General features: G+C 43.7%; 1 long non-coding RNA gene across 1 annotated transcript; it reads right to left on the bottom strand.

Annotated features, from left to right (window-relative positions):
- Nucleotides 1-15: 15 nt before the first annotated feature.
- LOC141952270 (uncharacterized) lies at nt 16-11,857 on the bottom strand. Its single transcript, XR_012631593.1, has 3 exons — nt 11,763-11,857; nt 11,426-11,672; nt 16-143 (listed from the first exon to the last, which is right to left on the bottom strand). It is a non-coding gene; the product is annotated as an uncharacterized LOC141952270 (long non-coding RNA).
- Between the last annotated feature and the right edge of the window lie 5,825 nt (nt 11,858-17,682).

Genomic DNA, 17,682 nt, shown 5'->3' with positions numbered 1-17,682 from the left:
GCAAGGGTCAGGCTGAGCCACGTGTCGCAAGGCTCACTGAGACTTTCTTCACCTTGCTGCCTGCCTGTCATCCCTGCTGCTGCTCATGGAGGCAATGCAAAGACAACGGATGGCTTTTGGATGCTCAGCTCCAGTGCTTCTTTCTGTAGGAAGGAAAATCAGTGGGAATTTTAAGAGCGTGTTGAATGCAAGCTCAGATGGTAAGACAGTGTCAGCTTGTCCAGAGGACTCACGAGTGGCTACAGCCCTGCCTCAGGCATTTCCAAGGGCCCCAACTGCTTGTCTTTGCAGCTTGGAAGACCTTTCAATGTCACTTTTGCAGTCTCATGACTGCTTCCAGAGTCCATACGCTCCTTCTTCCCAGCATAAAACTCCAATGACCCTTTTAAACAAACAAAGCCAGCAAGGTAGCACTCAGAAGCATCTCTACAAAAACTAACAAGCCCTTGCACTCCACCAACCACAGGCCACTTTCCGGGAAGAAGGCAGGATACGGACACAAGGGAAGGGATCACACAGCAGTTGCTGCAAAGAAAGAGACTCCTGTTTCCAGCATAGAAAGGTTTGCTATGCACATAAACCCTGTGCCCATCTCTTTTTCGTCATGCTGATAACAATTTCGTCCAGTCCTGACCCTCTTTCAGTAGACAGAGTACCTTTTCCATACGAAGCTCACCCCGCCTCACTCTTCAGCCATGCACCCAGAGCGACAGAAACGATGAAGCCACATGGCCCTGTGGTTTCTGATGGCAAAACCCCACGCTCTGACACAGGGCATGGATCTAGAGCTTTTATGGCAGTCTGGAGTGTAAGAGCCTCCAAAGAGCTACTCATAAAAGGAACACGAGGAACTGCTTTTCAATACAATTCTCTTATTTTTCCCCCTTTTCCTTTTTACACTCCAAAGGGAGAACAACTTCGGCTTCAGTGGAAAAACAGAGAAGGACACCAGGAATTATTTACTTACTGCTGCCTTTTTTTCATCACATTTTCCTTCCTTTAGGACTTGGCCCTGGCTGATTTCCCAAGCAAGAACTGAGAGAGCCAACGGTTCATCCATCTCTATTTAAATTACTTTTGTACTGCACTGAATAATTGTGCCTCCATTTTACTCCAGGGCTAAAGGTGACTGACTTAAAGGTGATTATCTTTTGTTAATAGCCTGCATTACTGAGCAAGATCTCGGAATTACCTTTGTAATCCTTCCCCACACTTTAATGTTGCTATTATTATTAATATTGCTCTTTAAAACATACTTTTCTCCTGTCATGTGGAGGCAGCAACTGCTGCTTCTCAGGGAGATGGTGAAAAGGCTGCCTGATATTATCAAGCAGGAAGAATCCAGTGCATCACACCACTTTTTTCCTTAAAGGTGGTGGGGGTTTGAGTCTAGCTATGAACGAGGAGGACTTGATTAATTGATTCAGGATGGCTGCAGCTGGGCTTCCACAGCCAATACGGACACCACAGATTTGGGAGCATATTTAAGCATTCCGTAAGATTTGTACAATATGTTTTATCTTTTAAATAAAACCATTTCCACCCTGACATTCCACTGCAAGCCCTGGGGCTGACTGGGCACTTGCACTGGTAGCCTTTCTTTTCCCAGGTTCGGACTGGGATACCATCCCAAATCCAGTGGATGCAAGTCCAACTTCAGAGGCAGCATCAGTGACTTTGGACTTTTTCATCCTTCTCAGGATTTAGAGAAGCTCATTGACACTGTTTCAGGAAGGTCTTTAACCAAGCCAGCTCACACAGCACTCCTGAAATACCCCATCAGGAAATCCCAGCACACCATAAATAATTGGTATTAGGCTTATATTTTTCATGGCCCAGACTTTCTACAGTTTCTGCTCTAACAAATCACGTTTGTCAAGCTTTCCCCACATTGTCTGCTGAACACTGAGCACCAGCATTGTTTGACGGGTGTTTGCTAAGCACTCAAAGGAGAGGCTCTGGAAGGACTCTGTGCCCAGCAGCACTGCTAAAGCTTGAATCTACAGTATTTCACACATACTTGCACACTGTATGTCACTTCCAATGTCTTCTACCTGTTCTGTCTTCTCCTTCTGTATCTATATTATTGTTTGCTGCCTCCCATATGAAGGAAACTAGCTGAATGCTTGTGGAGAAGTGTCTAATTTGGTTTAAGTCAGGCTAACATTTTCTATCGTCATCAGCGTTGCACCCAGGTATGTAGTATGTAAATTCACCAGTGTATTGCAGGCAAAAGGTAAATGTCTTGCTATTACAGATAAAATGTTATGAACTTTTAATGCGAACTATTATTATTAAGCAGTTAAACATCCAGAGGTGGAGAGAAGAAATACCCTTCCCATACTGAACTTTAAGTGGCGAGATGCATAAACAAGTGATGTATTTCTTTCACATAAAATGCGTATTAGAATGCCATTACTAAGCTCAAAACAACGGGCGTTCAACGGTAAGGAAATAGCCATGGCACCCCATCAATTAATCCCACACTACTTTTCCTGCCACATTTGGTGCCAACTGCTGCTTATGAGACCCTAAAAATTTAACACAGCCTTGAAGCCTGTTCTCCACTCACCAGCATCCAGCTCCCAGCAACTCCCCATGGACAAGCAGGAGCGTCAGGAGAGACCTGATCTCCCTGCCATGCCATTCAGAGGAGGGTGGGCCTGATCCAGACCCACCATCCAGTACAACCAGAAACCTGCCGCTTTGACCAGGTCAGGCTGGGAGATAAGATTGTGTGAGGCTACTGAAGTCACCTGGAAATTTAGTTTCAATCCCTGCTTTGACCTGGATCTGGGTTGGAAGCTAAACTCGCGTGCAAGAAATGCAAGAGGCCAGATCCAGGATGCAAATATCCCACACAGGTGTGCAGTCTGGTTCTGCCATCTTCCCTTCACATCATCTTCCAGTGCACAAGACACCAGTCTGACTTTCTACCAAAAAAAGACCCCATAAGCAGTAGTTCTAAAGGGAAAGAAGCCGAGAGCAGTAGGGAAAGACCCCCAGCCTGCAGACAGCAAATGCATCAGCATTTCACAACACAAAATCACGCAATTTCTGGAGAGCCACACATGTCCCCAACCCACTGTGGCTCTCCAGGGAAGGGGAGGCCACACTTCAGGCTGGAAGCACCTTTCTGCACCTGACAAGTTATAAACTTATTTAACAACTCATCATCTGTCATTACTTACAGCTTTACGCATAACCAGAACTTCTTAGCTGGCTGCACACATCATGGCCACGGTCGCCAGAAAATAAATGCCCATGGCTGATGGCCTCACTTCTATGCAGAAATTCCACCCTGGGACTGAATACAAAATATTTAAGTTTAATCATTGCACTTGTCAGATGATTAAATCCACTCAGCATTTGGCCTCTCATCTTCTCATGCCCGTTTAGATTAAAATCATCCATGCTTGCCCTGCCCATAGCACCTTATCATTCAGCAGAGGCTAGGCTCAGGTGGATAAAGTGCTGGTATATATCTCAGTCCTGAAAATAACCTTTCAAATAGCTCCCACTGCAAAACTTGCATTATTGTGGCTGCAATCAGTCCACAGCGCTATCCAGGATGGTTGTTTCACTGCCCCAAAACAGCAAGCTGGGCAACAGTAACACAAAACTCCATTTCTCATATTGGTTTTCAAGGAGAGTTAAGCAAGTCAAGGGAAGTGGTCTGAGCAGTAAAAGGGAAGAAAGAGACATGAGGAAAAAATGTAGAAATGTCTGTTTGAGAAAACAGTACTTGGCTTCTGAGAATAAAAAGCTTACTAGTCAGAATAGGCCTTCCCCAAAGCAGAAATTTTCCAGTGTTCCCATAAAAATGAAAGCCGTAAAAAAGGATTTTCAATTCCAAAACATACACATTTTCAACTGAAAAGCTTTCAAATGTAAACAGTTTTGTTCAGCCATGATGTTCTGGCTTTGAGTTACTGATAAAGCATGGATGCTTTTAGAAAACGGCAGATACATTCCACAGAAATTTGTATTTAATTAAAATACTTTTTTTTTCCCTTTTCCTTTTTTTTCTTCTTAAATCAAAGAAAAGTTTTGGCAGAAAAGTTACAACAGACTTAACTGTGGTTAGGATTTTTGAATGTGGCCAGGACTGACTTAACTTCGCCTCTGAATGACATCTGTCCTTTGGCTTCGACAGGACATTGCACTGCATCAGAGCTGAGACAGGGGTTTTTTTGACCCACAAAAAAACGTAGCAATCCCAAGTTTGATGGCCAAATACATTATTAGTGACAGGAAATCTTCAAGAAGTTCAGTAATTCAGTTCAGCATCTACATTTTGATAACTTGTCTAAAGCTGCAAGATCTGGAAAACAAGACTGAAAATCCCCCAAAGCCGGGCCCTCAAGAAATGTTCTGTATGTCTTTCTCTGAAGCATGTAGAAAAACCACAAGAATAGCCTTTCCTCAAGGTATTTTGAAACCTCAGCTCCCAGTTAGACTGAAGAAGGGCAGAGGCAAGCGGAAATGAAAATCATCTGGGGAAATGTTCACAAGGCTGCTTAAAACCTTGTGGAAGCCTCTGTCTGGATTTGGATGAAAGATGGAGACAAGGGCAGCTTCAGGGAACGAAGGAGATTAGAGGCAAAGAAGCTGTTTGCATTTTAGCAGGAAACTTCAGCAATCTTGAATTTCAAAATGGCTGAGAAAAGTGAAATTAGACCAGGCACTGTCCCAGCAGCAGCTGTGATGATCTGAAGAAAGCTCTAAACCTGAATTTAGAGGTGGATGAAGAATGAAACCCAGCTCTGTTCTTCAGTCTCACATCTAGTCTTTAACGCTCAGCACCATGAACATCTTCTTGTCCACCTACTTTCAAACTGAACAATTGAGCAAAATTCACTCTGAATGGGGTGAAAAAAGAGACCTGAGTCTTTTTCCTTTTTAAAAAAACCTCTCAAATGACTGCATGCATGTATGCAGATTACATGGAAAGGAGGCCTGACTTACCTTATCAACCCCTTTCCTGGCACCAGGAAGCTGGTTGCCCAACATCCACGTGGTATTTCTGGAGGCTCCGGCAGCTCCTCTCTATGCCACTAATGGGTACCAACACCAACCCCCTAAGCTTCTAGGGCCTTGGGCTTGGCTTACCAGCAGCCTGTTGGCTGAAGATAACATGAACTATGGGCCAAATGTACAGCAAATGTTTTGATTTACAGTGTTGAGCTGTGGCAAAAGTACCTGTGCAGGTGGGGAGGAAGCAGTCTGAAAGAAGGGTTTCCTTCCTCAGCTCCTTCTGTCTGGCAAAAGGCTGCAGAAGTCATTCGAAGCCCCGGGCATCACCGGGAACACCCATGGCTTTGTACGACTCACCATGTTCTTCTCCACAGCTGAGGAACCTCACTGACTTCAGCTCGGTCACTTGCTCAGAGGCAGTCAGCGATGAGAACAGCTCTAGATCTTGCTGTATACCTCAAAATACACATCCCCGCTGAAGGAAGGACAGTGGACCAACCTCATTACTCAGGTCTCCCAATGATGACGGGAGGCAATGCACTGCCCTCAGAAAGGCTGATAGACCATCAGCTCCCACGGAACGACACCAGTTTACACTGGGGCAGATCTAACCTTGCTCCTGCACAAGTCAGAGTAGAAAAATATTAAAGCCTTGTTCATAAATCACTGTCAGCCTGTGACAAGGGTTGTCCAAGCTACAATGAGATTAATTGCTCAAGTCGTGATTCCTTCTCCACTCCCGTCCCTGCCCACTCCAGAAATTGGAGGATCTGGAAACCATAATCCAGCAAACGTGGCTTTTCTTTTCCTTTAACCTGATGGGATTTCAGATGGATCAGCTGCAAAAACACTTCAAAACCATACACAATCTTTCATAAAATTGAAAAAGGGCTGTGGGGCTCCCTGGGCAAACAAGTGCCTAATTATGCAGGCAAAGATGTCATGCAACTAACTATCACCAACTAACTGTTATGTGGCAGATGCCCCTCACAAATCACTCCCGCTGCTTATTTTTATATTTTTCTCTGTCTAGTCACCACATGCAGCCTAAAACAGATCAGCATTTAAAAAACTCACTGCTCTGGAGCAGCACTGAGAAAGACTCTGCTCCTCAACGGAGCAGGAACTCACACTGAAAATGGAGAAAATACTGAAGAGCGCATCAATAGCAAAATCACCCCCCTACAATTATTATTTGACTTTAAATTAATTAAAACACATCTTAACATTCTAAAAACACATCCAGTTGTTGCAATAAGAAGGGAAGGGCTGAGATTTCACCTGTGTAAAATACCACAGAGCTTTTACTGCTCTCCAGAAGACAGGTAACCTGCACTGAACTCCATCTGCAACTGTCTTAAAACAATCAGTAAGAGACCAGAAAATGGATGCAACTCAAATGCATCTCAGTAAATGACAGTGAATCTGCTCTGGTTCAGTCTGAGGCCAGGTGTATCCAACTAAGCTCTGGGTAGAAACTAAGGTGACGATTTAAACTGAAGATTGTCTGGAAGATGTGTATCAGTGCTACTACAGGCATTACTAACCTGTGCACAGTGCCACAGTCACTCCTCAGCGCAAAATACATCAGCTCCCAGACCAGAGCTGCCTTGTACCAGCTAAGCTTGGATCCCAAGCATAACACTCGCTAGCCTGGCTGCAGCTGCTCCAAAACACTTATGGAGCACTTAAGGATGTGAGGTTTATTTAGCCTGTGAACTTTTCAGGACAGATGATGCCTCTTTGCTACCTGCATGTACAGCATGAAGCACAGTGGGTCTCTCCTCCTGTTTGGAAACAGTACACAGGTGATGCCACATCAGAATTTATTACCAACATTGCTCAGGCTTTCCCATTCTCAGATGTCACTGCTTTTTCTACACTTTCAGCCCGTCCCAAGACAGGAGGTGGCAGCAGGTCAGTGCGGTTCAGCGCTTTCCTTGCTGTTGACCTCCTCATCTGTTGTGAACACAAAAACTCACCTCCTCCCACCTCCCCACTTACTGGAGCCCCTGCCAGCCTCATGCTCTGCAACCCGAGCCCCTTCTGCAGGCCCTCAGCTCAGCCTTGACTGTTCTCAGTAGGAACCACATAGGCTCCATTAATCATCTTTTCTCCAAGTCACCAGTTTTCCGCTCGGTCTCCCGCCTAGCACTCGAGCATCCTGTCCTCCACACCGCTCCTGGGCTGCGGCCAGGCCAGCCCCGCACTCACATCCTGACTTCTTTGCACCACGCACATCTGACACCATTTATTAAGCAACACCATTTACTAAGCCATGGCATGCTGGGCTGCACCCTATCTCTTTTCCTGCTCAGATATAATTCTAGGAACAATCTAGATGAGATCATATATAGAGGAAAACTTCTTGCCTGTACTGAGGACCAAGCGGCAGCACTGTATGATGAACTGCCACGGACGTTTGATACGGTCGCGTTTTTAGCCATTCCCTCCCTTCCCAAATCAAAACAATAAGAGGGGGGTTTCTCAGTGCCTTTTGCTATACAACGTCTGCTAGACTGCAACTAGAAACATCTCATGAAACCGAAGGTTTGAAAAGCCCAGGTACAGACCAGCATGACTGGCCTGAATGCTCCTATCAGCTGCACTGGCAGCATTCACTGTCCTCCTGGGACATGGAGGAGACAGCAACAACTTCTCTCCATTCGGGAATGAGACTTCAGCTCCTCCAAGGCCCCGGGTTTGTGAATGGTGCTTCACAACTCCCCTGCGTTTTCCATAGCCACGCAAAACTGTGGCAGGCAGGCAGACAAAACACCAAACTCAACAGAAAATGTGATCCTCTCTGGGGAAAATTTCAACTTTTCAGCCAGAAAGAGCAAACTGTGTCCCAGAGTGCTTTGAACTTAATGAGGCATGTTATTTTTAGCTTTTATAGATGAAAATGTCATTAAAAGCAAACATATTTCTGGGAAAAAAAGCTAAATTCCCTGCAGTTTGGACTCTTTCGAAGGCCACCTCTACTTTTAACAGAAGATGATGGGTTATAATAATAATAAACACACTGGGCACCTTTTTCCTTTCCACACAGGGTACTGCAGTGTTGCTTCCAAATAGATAACAATATAATTTCCTTCCATTTAAAAATCCATTTGTTACTACCATGTAATTGAGAACCTGGTCTTCTCCTGCCAGAACAACCATCTGAAGCCTGGCTGAAGAGGCAGCACATGGAAACATAACACAAGGCAGATGGCTCTGTACCCAGTCAGGCACAATAATAATCAGTCAAAATCCATACTCATAAATTGAACTAAACGGAAAACTCTGTACGGGCAAGGAAGTTAGTTCATTTTGGGGTTAGTTTTATTTGTCCTAAGGGCTACTGGCATAGAGGATAAGTAGGAGGGTAACTTGAAATCAATCTTGCTAGAAAGCTTTCATCCCAGTGAAAACATCCATGAGCAAAATAGTTTGCAGAAAATGATCATCTGGTGCCTGGGTCTGAATTATAAGAGCACAAAGTTAGGCTCTGACTCCATCTCTGGGCATTCAGGCACTCTGCACCAGAAGCACTTGCAATTCAAAGACACAGTTTTTCAGTGCCAGTAGAAATCAGGCTTCTTTTAATACAGGACCTAAAGCTGAATTTAGGAACCATTCTGGGAACCATGTTGTGAACATTTTTGCTCAAATCCTCGTCCATCTGATAATCTTCCACCACTCTTCAAGAAGTATCTTAAATAGCAATTTAATGACTTTATCCACATGGATCTTGCCACCTCCTTGCTTTCCCCAGCCCCTCGCACTGGTAAATGTGGCTCCTCAGAACTCACAGTGTGAGGAATGCAGAATTTTCTCCAGGAAAAACACATCCATCTCCCAGGTCAGGGAAATCTGACTCAGTTGTAACATTAACAAAGCCTCTGGTGGACAGACATGAAGAAGGGGGACATAATCAACATTCTTCCCTAGGTCTAATCTGCTGCTGCACTGGTGCTGATCCCAGAATCCATCTGAGCAACATCATTACTGTGTCTCCAAAGAGGTGTAGCTGAAGGAGGGTGAGAGGCTCTAACTCTGCTTTCCAAACCTTTCGCTACAAACGCCCATGCCGAAACTCTACACTTCCAAAAGCTTCCAGATATTGCTTCCCCTCAGCCCACACATCACTGGGGTCACAGGGGTATCATTCAGGGTTTGATTTACCAAAGGATTAAAAACATCACTGGGAAATGTTTAAACCAAGCACACATTGCACTTGCAGATGTTTACAGGGAGGACTCCATGATCTGTTTTCTGTTTGCACCCTTTCCTGAAGAGCAATCTGTAAGCACATCTGTGCTATCATCCTGGCAGCTGCAGGACACCGCAAGAGCCAGAGCGTAGGTGGGAAAAGAGCAAAGGACTTGGATAAGAGAGCACCCAGGGTCTGGCAGCATCCTCTACCTGCACGTGGGGCAGTAAGGACCATTCTGCAGAGAGGAGGTGCCTCTGGGACACTTGTAACTGTACACCAGTAACTGGCACAAGATTCTCAGTTCCTGGACTCTCCAGGATCCAAACAGGGTAAGACAAATGGAAGGGCTAGAGGGAGCAACAATTCCAGAATTGTGTATTAAATACAGCACCTGTATATACGTGTGCTTAGAGAACATCAGAGGCCTCAGGACATGTTTGGCTTTCTTCTGAAAAAGACATGCAATGAAGTCTTGTTCAGTAGTAGTTCAGGAAAATATAATTTCTGACATGGGTGGGCTCCAAACCAGAGCTTTAACACTATTGACTTTAAGCTCTGCCTCTCTGGAGTAAGTCTTGATGGATTTATTCTAAGCACCAGGCTAGATTCCCAAATGGTGCCAACCAGCTTTTCATGGAGGCCAGTGGAGCTCTGCCAATCTACACTAACTCTGTATTTACAAGGATTTTCGATAGGTAGAATTCAGAGATTTTGAGAGGTCCAGATTATAAAGAGTAGCACTAAATCAGGAGGGTGAAAAGGGGGGCGATGGGCAGACAGATTTCAAGAGACCATTCATGAGCCTTTGCTTTAGAAGAACATGGGTCACAGCCAGAACAAAACACACACATGTGGCCCCACAGCCTAATTCCAGGAAACCAGAAAGTGAAGTGATATCTACTTTATCATTATCATAAGTAGATGAAAATCCAGCAAATGCTTCAAGAGACAAACCCCTCTGATGTTAAGAGGGAAACTGCCCTCAACTTCTATCTACTTTGGATCAGGCTTTAAAAAAAAAAAAAAAAAGTGTCAATTTTTTAAAAGTACTGGGATGAGCAAGGAGCAAATAGGTTGCCAGTTCAAGCACCTTTGTGTCTGTAGGTTAGGTGGACAGCTGTGAAAAATCCCTTCTCTCCAAGTATGTTTCCAGGCAGCCAGTTCAGCCAGTAAAGAGCCCCAGAGCACCCAGCCATGCCCCTGCTGTAACTGCTCAAGTCCTTCACAAACCACCACCTCCACCGCAGCAAAGGGAGAGCCAGCTCTGCTCTTGGGCAGCCTTTTTTGTCCATACAAATATGACATGAGAAATTTCAGTGCGTAACTACCTTGCTAAGTAGCATGTAATAGGTAGAAACAATTCAACACATTTTTCAGTCCGTTTTCAGCTCAGATTAACTCACAAATTCTGTCTCTGAGCATCCCAGCACGTACCAAGCTTTACTCCAGACAGAAGTGAGATCAGCATTTGCTCTATGTGTTTTTCCAGAAGGGGTGAAAAAAAAAGGCATTTGAAGGGTGGCATTCTTTTAAAAAAGGGGTCAACAATAGGTCAACAATACAAGAAAATAGGTCATGTCATCTTAATCGGGAAATCATGAATTTGGGGCTGTCCCCATCCTGGTTACACAGCAAGGATCTTTGTTCCAAGCATTAGGCAAAAGCCAGCACTGTTAGCCAAAATAACTTTTCAAGCAAACTCTCATTGAATAAATCTTTTACACTGAAGGGAACATTTTTCAGTACTCTGTTTTTTAACACCATTAACTTTAACTGTCAAGCCTGACAAGTATGGAAAACTGTTTTCTTACAAAAGTTAACATAAAAAACATTTTCCACTAAAAGGAGTTTTGCTCCCTACACATTAACTCTCCATTTTGCCATTTAACTCTAATTGCTATTTTTCTCCATTCCAAATCTTTTTTCCTCTCCAAGATCTGGACTTTAAAGAGTCTGAGTAGACAGACGTTAACACTTGTTTATAGAAGTTCTGTAATGTGGATGTATTGTAATGAACTAATTATATTTAAGAGAAGGAGCTGGGAATAACCATGACCCGTTAATCACATTCATTCACATGCTCCTGTTCGTTTTCCCTACTGTTTCCAAGTGTCTAGGTGAATTGTTGAAAATATTCAGGAGTCTAAAAACATTTTGGGACTTTCAGAGCCAAATCATGACATGAATTAACAGACACAGGGGGTGGAAAGGGAAAAGGAGTCTTGGTCCATTAGGACATCAGCTTACCAGTGGGGACAGGCTGGCCCAGCAACCTGCAGGCACAAGTCTCAGGAGGGGTTCATGTCTCCTGACGTCACCTTCTGAACATCGCACCTAGTCTCAGGTCTCTCCTTAGTCCGTGGAAAGCATCAATACCTCCTGGTGATGGTGTGGGTTGACAGGGGACAGAGCTGCGCTGCACACACTGACGTTAACCGCCGGGGTTAGTGTGCCGTGGGACTCCCTGCTGCTCCCAGCACGCCGCAGCAACAGGCTAGATTACGAAAGGATAAAGCCTGAAGTGATTTAAGACATGTAACTTGATTTTAAAACGTGCACACTAGTGGGATTTGTGTTGATTTACCTCCGTACGTTTCTAAACCGAGTTAAGTGGCTGCACAAATGGTCCAGAGACGTTCCTTAAAACGGGCTCCCAGGAGACGCAGCGATGAGAGGAACCTGCTGAGCCGCTTGTCTGCGTGGATGCGCTTCTCATCTCTGAGCAGGTGAAGGAATCAATATGAAGCTAAGTGAATTAATCTGTATCTGGAACACTTTAATAAATAAAAAGATTTTCAGAAAATTCAGTCCTCGGTTCATTGGTTCTTCCAGAAATCCTCATCTAAGCTGGTAAGAAACAAATAAAACTCCTAATTCACTTCTAGATCAGCCTATTTTTGTGAAACCACCTCTTGTGTTACACCGCGACACACAGGCTGCTGACCTGGTAGCATACGTAGTGTCAGGGGTTGTTGGATTAATCAGTTGCAAAACCAGACAAGACCACTGTGATTTTCACTTCTGACCCCCTGGATAACCCAAGCCATAAGACTTCCCAGAACTTATTCCTTCTAAAACTAGAGCAGATATTTTAGGAAAAGAAAAACATGTAAAAATTTCCAATGAAACAGAAAGCTTTATGTTTCTTGGTGTGCTGTTGTGAGTGGTTAATTGCTCTCACTGCTGAAAATGTGTTTTATGTCTAGTCTGGGTTCACCTGCCTTCTGTATCTCTCTACTGTTTTTTATTGCATGTTTGTTTGATGGACTGAAGTCAGCCTTTTTATTTTATTTATGTTTCTCAACACTGGAGTGTTCAAGTTTCCCCATCACCTTCCTCTTTATTAGATGATGCAAACTGTCTCCTCCAGTCTCTGGTGGTTAGATGTGCTTTCCAATCATTTAACAATTCTTAAAACCTTTTTCTCAATTCTCTCCAGTTGTTGATAACAACATCTTCCTTGAACTACCAAAGTCACAACTGGAAACTGCAGGAGGAGCACATTCCTCCTTGTCTCAATATTCCTCTTTTTACATACCCAAAGACAACATTTCCCTTCTTACATTTCTTCTCTTCTTACATTTCTTCTCTTTTTACATTTCCCTTCCCATGTAGGGGCCTGTACCTGGCTGATGGTCCCCACAACTTCACACATCTTTTTCAGAGTCAACAGTTCCCAGGATACGTCCCAGCTCTACGTGGGTCCTACTAAAACACATTGCTTGGTTTTATCCAGGTTACTAATGGGATCTAAATCATTCTGCACTGGTGATCTCTCTTTTATTTCAGTTATCTGTTCTTCAGATTTTGATCTCATCGCAAAGATAGATCCATGATAATCTCAGGACTCCATCAGTCTACTCACTGATGAATTCCCATTTAAAACTGGAGACTCCAGCAGTTTCTTATCCATTTCACAGATGCCTAACTGGTTTTCTATCATTCCAGTCTTGTACAAGAAGTTATTCATAGCCAAAGGCAATGCTTTTGCGGGGACCAGAGGGTGTTTCAGGTTGGAAAGGGCCTCGGGAGGTCACTTAGTCCAACCTGCTCCTCAAAGCAGGGTCAGCCATGTGATCGGACCAGGATCCACAGGCCTTTCCAGAAGTTTATCACATCAGTACTATTACATTTATCAACACAACTTGTAATCTTCCTGAAAAAAAAAAAAAATCTAATTAGACAAGAACCATATTCTATAAGCCCATGTTGATTGACACTACTTACATTAATCCCTTTAATTCTTTACTAATTACATGCCCTATCAGCAATTCCATTATTTTGTCTGGGATTAATGTCAGGCAGAAAAATCCGTAGTTATGTGAGCCACCTTGTTTATCCCTTAAAAAATAATGGCACAAAACTAAACTTCTTCCACATAGCTGTAACTTCTGGTATTAATGATCTCTAATTAAGAGCTGCTATACAATATTCTTTCAGTATAAAAGGTGTTTTATTGTTAAAGGACATGATCACACAATCTCCCTTTTCACTGTAAGAAACAGAAATATTTATTGACTTCAAAATTCTGTACAATATTACTAACAACACTATCATTTTCATGTAGCACTGATCTATTGTAAACATAATTATATCACTCAAGAAAGAGAGCTGCATTTCTATGGGGATTTCATTTTGAAAGCCATATGTTGGAGCCTTGTGCTGCAAATACTAAAAATGTGCTCGGAATTCCTAAAATTATACTTGAAAATATCCAGACACAAAAACAATCGCATCTAACATAGAAGAAATTCTATATTAGGCCTCATTTTTACAGATCAAGGGGAACTGATGACAGAATGTAAAAATATAGTAGCAGCTTAGGTACAAGAGACTGATTTGATTACATTTGTTATGTGCAAATAGAATAAAGTCCAAACGAGTAATATATCTACTTGATGATTTAAAATGCCAGCTTAACAAAGCTGAAAATAATTACAAAGCAAAACAATTGGGAGAAAGAATTTGAGCAGGAATATGTGAATGATAATTGGGAACTGTTCAAGACCATTTTACTGCCTACACAGAGGAACCACAATCCCACGGAAAAGAAAGAAGGCTGTGCTGGCTAAAAGCTGCTCTGGCTTGGAGGACGAGTGAAAGCCAAATCATAAAGTAATAAATAAATGGGAAATTTTTCCCCATGAAAGACAAGAAACATTAATGGCAATGAATATAAGTGATCAGCAAGGAATGTGACAAAACTGGTAAGGGATGTCATGCGTGGATTGGAGGAAAATAAAGATACTGGGGACAAAAGAGGAGATGAAGGGTTTGTCTTCTGTGTGCAAGTCAAAGATCCAGATCAGTAAGCAGCAAACATGCTGCAATGGGCAACACATGAGAAAACGTCTGCTGGCACGCTCAGTTCTGCTGTTGCTGGATCTGGTAGCCCCAGCAATCCGGTCCCACGCTGGAGTCATCCCTGTCTGTGACACAGACATTAACTAAAAACACAAAAGGAGTGCCAAGTTGCCCCACATGGGATTGAAGACCGTGCGTTTCCTCAGCTGGCTGCTCTCCTGGGCTGTAGTGGCACAGAGAAGATGACAGGCTGGCAGGAACAGGACCATAAGCAGAGGCAGCACTGAAGGAGGGATGAGCCATCATAGGATGCTCTTCCAGGCAGGCCAGTCATGGTGGCTGCGACATGCACTGGGTGCCTCTGTATTGTTAGCGGCAGGACGCTGGGTAGGGTTTTGCCCAGCCAAAGACTGCTAGGCATCTTCTAGAGTTAAGAAATACCATTGCTGTCTTCAGCTGTTTCCAGCTAACGTTGACCTATGTCTGCACAAGTTCTGGAAATAACACACATCACTGCATCAGCATTTTGCTGTACTATGTTTGTCCATCCAACCCACCTCCAGAAACACAAAGGACCAAGAACAAGTGCTGTGGAGCTAGTCCAAGCCTTCAGAACAACCACATATAAAGCTGGCAGAGCCATTCCCAAAGCAATCATTCCAGACAGCAAACACCTCACAGCAGGCAGCATGTGAATGCTCCAAAGCCTCCCTGACCACCACATCTGCCAGGTTTCCCCTGGCCATATACATGATGATGATGAGATCTCGATATTGAGTATGTTGGGTGGCAGGGAAGCAGCAAAGACCTCTTTGAGAATAAAGGCAGTTATGAATACCAGGAAACATCCTGGAGAGACCCAGAATGTCCAAAGGTCCAACAAAATACTTGAGTGCAGGTCTGCATTCAGTAAGTGTCTCCCAGCATCACATGTGGAGTCTGAGCCAGCTCCCAGCTACTAAGGTCAGGAGAAAACTTTCTGGGGCAAGTTGTCCTACTACTGCTGCTCTGGGGTCTCTTTTGTCTTGCACAGAAGACACTGGCTTAACCAAACCCTAAAGGCTTGTCCAACAATGATACCATCAAAAAAAAAAAAAAAAAAAGACGACCCATGGTCCTAGTGAAGCAAATCCAACTGTTATGTTAATCTTCTGTCAGATGCTCCCCAAAAGCTAAGGGTACTTCTGAGCACTGCAATAAGCAGATGATACACAGCAAAACAGTCATTAGGCTGCTCAGACTTGTATGACTGAGCCTGGAGAGGGCATGCAAAGACTTTCCTGTATGTTCTCCCTCCAGCCCAGAATACACAGGATGATCTGCTTTAATACAGTGAAACAGGAGAGACACAAACAGCTCTTTCAGAAAAGCATGCCAGCTGCTCTCTATAGACACAGAAAATAACTCACTTATGGGTGAGAAGATGTTCCTGTGGCAATGACTGCTCTGCAAAGCAAGGTTTTCAAGGGAAGGCCCTTAAGGGTTAAATTCCCTCCTTGTCTCCTCCTCTTCTCCACCCACCTCCCTCCTCCCCACTCCAGCAAAGGATCCTTGTGAAAGAATCTGTATTCGATATGCACCAAGAGAGACTCTGGTCTGGGCTTTTTAATAAAGAGCAATTCCTTTGCGTTCTCAGGTGTCCCTTAAAATCAAGCTCCGATATTTCTGCTGCATTATTACCATGGTCTGTAGATGTCTTCAGACTCAGAAAAGCCATTTGCTCTGCAGGTACGCTTTGCCCCTGCAGTGCCGAACAGTTTCTCTCTGTTAAGAAAAGCCCCTCTAGAGAAATTGGTACTTGGAGCCAATTAATGGACCTCTTCCACCTTCTGTCTTGCCAGTTTTTCTTGGCAACAGCATCCAATCCCTGTGGCTGAGGCACCAGTCCTTACAACATGCCATTAAAAAGTGAAACTGGGGAAATAGCTGTGTAACCTCAGCAAAAAGGAGGTGCCTGAAACATTGCTGGCCTTACTTTTTTCTAACCTGTGTGCCATTCTTAATGATGCACTTCATGATTCAGCTTTTGAGGCGCCACTAATTAACTCCGGAGAGCATAAGAGCTGCATGGCACCGAGATAAATTTAACTCTAAAGATGAGCAAAATCCCCATATTACAAGCAGGGGAGAAAGGTGTTCCTAGAACCACGAGGAAATGGAGAGTGAATACTTGACTCCCAAAGGTGCAACTGCTCAGCAACACCTCTGACCACAGGGCTACCTCTAGATAACCACATAAAACTGGGACTTTATCAACCACCTGAGATCTGGGATGAGAAAGAGCCATTCTGTACAGCCCAAAGTGAAGGTTCAAGCTCTCCAGCATCTCTGCCAAAATCCCCACAGACCTTCCTGGGCTGAGAAGAAAAGACTGCATTAAACTCTCTAAATTACTGCCTTAGAAAATCCCCTCTACTTCTCCAAGCAGACTGAATGAAGGGGGGGAATTTAGGCCCAGATTAAGTTTAAATGCAGGGCTTGGAATCAAGGGATCATGTTTGGGTTCAGATTCACAGATTCTTATCTCTTCAGATATGATAGGCTGACCTCCTGCATTGTCCAGGTCATGCAATTGCAATTAAAAAAAAAAAAAATCTGTATCGAATCCCTTAACTTCTGTTTGAGCTACAGAGTATTTCTGAGGAAGACACGCATTCTTGATTTGAAGAGATCAAACCATGGAGAATCCATCACATACCCCAGTAAACTGTTCCAGAGGTTAATTACTCTCACTGTTAAAAATTTGTACCTTATTTCCAATTTGAATTTTTCTGGCTTCAGTTTCCAGCCATTGGACCTTGTCATGCCTTTGAGTGCTCAATTAAAGAACGCTAAAGCATCAGATACCATTTCCATCTGTCAGTGCTTAAACACAGAAATCTCAGTAGCTGGTTCTCATGAGGTTTTTGGCAGGATCTGAACTACCAACAGTAACTTTTCTGTCTGTCTTCAGATCTGACTTGGAAGCCAAGTCAAAAGGGTGAATGTAATTAATTTTTAATAATTTGTGATTCCTGAGAGAGCTGGGCAATAAATAGATCTGATTGGAAAAACTGTAATGAATCTTGTTTTTATCAGAATTCACCATTTTCTCCACAGTGAAATGTTTCCCTGGAAGAGTCCAGCTTCAAATGATGGCAGTGAAGGCTGAGCAGGTTCTGCCCCTACATGTGCCCAGAGCCTGGACCATCACGGCATTC

Source organism: Strix uralensis, chromosome 19, assembly GCF_047716275.1.
Source record: "Strix uralensis isolate ZFMK-TIS-50842 chromosome 19, bStrUra1, whole genome shotgun sequence".
Classification (NCBI taxonomy): Eukaryota; Metazoa; Chordata; class Aves; order Strigiformes; family Strigidae; genus Strix; species Strix uralensis.
Note: the sequence above shows the minus strand (reverse complement) of the source record. Positions and strands in the feature narration are given on the sequence as shown.